A 3,038-nucleotide genomic window follows, 5' to 3' on the forward strand; every position below is an offset into this window, starting at 1 on the left:
GCAGGCTCAGCGGCCATGGCTCACGGGCCCAGCCGCTCCGCGGCATGTGGGATCTTCCCGTACCTGGGCGCGAACCCGGTTCCCCTGCATCGGCAGGCGGACGCGCAACCACTGCGCCACCAGGGAAGCCCTACTCATGTTTTTTTGATTAAGTTAAAGCAAGAGTGGTCAGGCATTTGACCAGGGTGCAAGATCTGGGTGGGATCAGTAAGTAATTTAAAGGAACAATGTCCTTTCATAACAAGTCTGTGTTTTCCGGGCTGCTGTAAAAATGGGCAGAATTTCTACATTTTAGGCATTTATTTACAGCCTGCCTTTGTTTCTCATGCCATGTCCTCTTTCTATTCTTTTGCCTGGGGGTTGCTCTGTAAGATACTGTTTCTGAAGAGCTCTGTGAAAGAGGGTAAGTCATAACAGACTCAGATGCAAACCTGGTTTTTCAAGAGAGTTAATGGGTTGATAATGATTGAAGCTGGGCAATAAGTATATAAAAGTTCATGATTCTAGTCTTTCTACATTTGTGATTTTTGAAATTTTTCATAATAAAATGTATAGAATATATAGTGGAAGAGTGATCTGAATTTAGTCCTGGTTCTGTCTCTAGCATGGGGACCTCAGTTTCCCACTTATGAAATGAGGGAGTGAATTTAATTATTTATCAAGATCCTGTCAAACTGTAACATGAGAGGGAGGACCTCAAAATTCTGAGGTCTCTGTCCAGGAAAGGTGGTCACTGTGGTGATTCCATTCTCTTTCTTCCTATTTTCTACCTGTGGTTACAGCCCATATTAAGTCAGTGTTTGTGCAACACTTAATGCAACTAGCAGCGGGCTTCGCTACAGACTGCCTCAAGGATAAAGAATAGCAAGACGATCAGAGAAAGCAATGTAAATGTTCATGTTATAATTATCTAGAATCAGCTTTCTTAGAAAGACAGTTTAACATTTATGGCTCTGCTTATTGTGACAATAATAGCTTCCATTTCATGAACTCTTTACCAGGTGCTAGGCCCTGTGCTAACTGCTTCACACGCATTATGGGATTTAACCCTCCAAAAGCAAACCATCTACTTATAGTAAGTGCTGCAAGAATTTGTGTTTTACAGATAAGGATGTTGAGGCAGGGAGGAGTCCAGTAACTTGCCCACTGTCATACTAATGCTACAGAATGCCAGAATGGGATCTTAACTCAGGTCTATCTGATCACAGAGGCTCAATTGTAACAACAGTTGCATCATTAAATTAGGCATCCATGTGAATGTGAATGTCTTCATTGTCTCCTTACCACACAGCAGGTTTTGAGGAACTAAGGAAGTTCTGTGGGGCTTTGGTAATAGAAAAATAGAAATAGTGTATATATCGCAGAAACAACAATGTAATTTCTCAGGAAGCAACCACATATATATCCTAAATAGCCTCTGAATGTTAGCCACACCTTTCACTTTTGTGAGGAGAGAATCGTGGGACAAGGAAGTGGCAATTTTTCAGATCAACTCTTTTTCCTGGGGTAGATTAACAAATTACAGAAAAACAATACCTCAAAGATGCAAACAGGTGAGTCTGGAGGCAAGAAATGGACTAAAGCCCTCCTGCTTTAGAACTGTTCTTACTGAAATAGGTGAGGGGTCAGAATCCTGCCTACTCATTCATTCCCCTCTGTACCCCAAAGCCAGATGGGGTGACCCAAACCTAAGATTTGCCAGCTCTCACGAGGGGTGGCAATCAGCACTAAGTTGATTTGGTAGATGACTCAAAAGAAAATCTTCTGTTCTGTCAGTGTATATAAAACAATTAGATTTGCACTCAGAAACAATGCACCATGGCTGAAGGCTGCAATCTTTACTTTAAGGACGGTCTTGAACTGCTACACACACAGACCAAATAAAAGAGCATAGATAACAGTGATGACTGGAAAAAGGCAACTTGGAGTCCATGCTTTTCTGACAGTTGTTCTGTAGCAAAGTCTTTACAGAAAAAACACACTATTTTTGCTATTCCTGCTGTGGGTGGCCTAGAGTAAGCAGAACGATAATTAGAAGTAATTTTTTTAGCGTTCATGGATCACCTGAGGCCCTTGATACAACAGATTGCTCTCCTTCAAAGCCCTGCTAGACAGGAAATCTTTTTTCAACTTTTAAAAAATTCTCAACCATATAGAATCTATGTTGGCTTTATTTGTTTTGGTACCAGTGCCAAGGTCTCCATTTCAACAGTGATGGTATTTTGGGGTCCTAGGATCATTTAAAAGGAACCAAAATCTGGAATGACTTGTATATATTGGAAGGTGTTCTCTGCCTGAGGTTATAGAAACACAAAAAGGGCTAGTTAGGCATCAGCACAAACTTGTCTCATAGTTACATATGAGACATTGGTTAATTATACCAAGATCAAGGTATAATTTAATGTTTCACAATCTTCTCCCAATTTCTACCTCCCATACTGCTCACCCAGAGTAGAAAAGAACATTTTCAACTGAGAAGGGAGAAGCCAATGTCCTTTTTACCCAATTTGGAGAAGTTTGTCCTTAGAGGTCCCCCTCTATTTTTTTCAGTATAAAATGTTGATATAGTAGTATTTCTAACACTAGCCCCAAAGCTCTGAACTTTCTGTGATCCATTATCCTTCTTGGCTCCAAAAGTATGACAGACATTCTCTCATGTCATTCACAGTAAATTAGAAAAACACCAAAATGGTATTGGTCCTATTTATTAACTAAGGGAAGGATTAAAAGCATTCAACAGCAAGGAAATGAAAATTATCCTTTTTTTTTTAACATCTTTAGTGGAGTATAATTGCTTTACATTGTTGTGTTAGCTTCTGCTTTATAACAAAGTGAATCAGCTATACATATACATATATCCCCATATACCCTCCCTCTCACGTCTCCCTCCCTCCCACCCTCCCTATCCCACCCCTCTAGGTGGACACAAAGCACCGAGCTGATCTCCCTGAAAATTATCCTTGGTAATAAAATGTAGGAAATGTGGCATCCCTTAAGTCTGGAGCAGCATGACTCTAGTACCCCTCCCCTCACCAAAT

Source organism: Physeter macrocephalus, chromosome 5, assembly GCF_002837175.3.
Source record: "Physeter macrocephalus isolate SW-GA chromosome 5, ASM283717v5, whole genome shotgun sequence".
NCBI classification, from domain to species: Eukaryota; Metazoa; Chordata; class Mammalia; order Artiodactyla; family Physeteridae; genus Physeter; species Physeter macrocephalus.